General features: G+C 35.2%; 1 pseudogene; it reads left to right on the top strand.

Moving 5' to 3' along the window:
- Positions 1–758, top strand: part of LOC111395096 — a 17,691-nt pseudogene that overhangs the window by 12,838 nt on the left and 4,095 nt on the right.

The raw sequence follows: 758 nt of genomic DNA, 5'->3' as shown, positions 1-758 counted from the left end.
AAATATCTTGAAAAAAGGTTCAGATGAGCAGTATAAAACTGGACCTTGGAATGGTCTCCGTTTTAGTGGGACACCAAACTTGAGGGAAAATAATATTTTCAAATTTGAACTAGTACTAAAAAAAATGAGGTGTACTATCACTATGATCTCCTTAACAGTTCAGTTATCTCAAGTTTTACATTGAATACAAGTGGAATTGCCCAGCGCTGGACATGGATAGATCAAAAACGTCAATGGGTACTTCACCTGACTGCTCCAACAGATAATTGTGATACTTATAAAAACTGTGGTGCATATGGTAGTTACAATATTGCGATTTCTCCTGCTTGTGGATGTTTAAATAGATTTCTCCCAAAAGATCCTGAAGCTTGGAAGAAGACAGATTGGTCGAATGGGTGTGTTCGCAGAAATCCATTGAATTGTCAAACAGATGTATATCTCAAGTATTCTGGTATTAAATTGCCAGATACACGATATTCCTGGCACAATGAAACATTGACACTCAAAGAATGCAAGATAGAGTGCTTAAATAATTGCACTTGTACTGCTTATACTTACTTGGATATAAGTAGAGGTGGAAGTGGATGCTTAATTTGGTTTGGAGACTTAATTGACATCAAAGAGCTATCAGCAGACGGACAAGATATCTACATTAGAATGTCTTCTTCTGAATCTGGTAAGTATTTATTCGACAAAATGCTTAACTATTCACGACATGTCTACTGTTTTCTTTAAGTATATCCAAATTATAATATTGA

Source organism: Olea europaea, chromosome 6 (assembly GCF_002742605.1).
Source record: "Olea europaea var. sylvestris chromosome 6, O_europaea_v1, whole genome shotgun sequence".
Lineage (NCBI taxonomy): Eukaryota > Viridiplantae > Streptophyta > Magnoliopsida > Lamiales > Oleaceae > Olea > Olea europaea.
The sequence above is the reverse complement of the archived record's forward strand: the minus strand, read 5'-3'. Positions and strand labels throughout refer to the sequence as shown.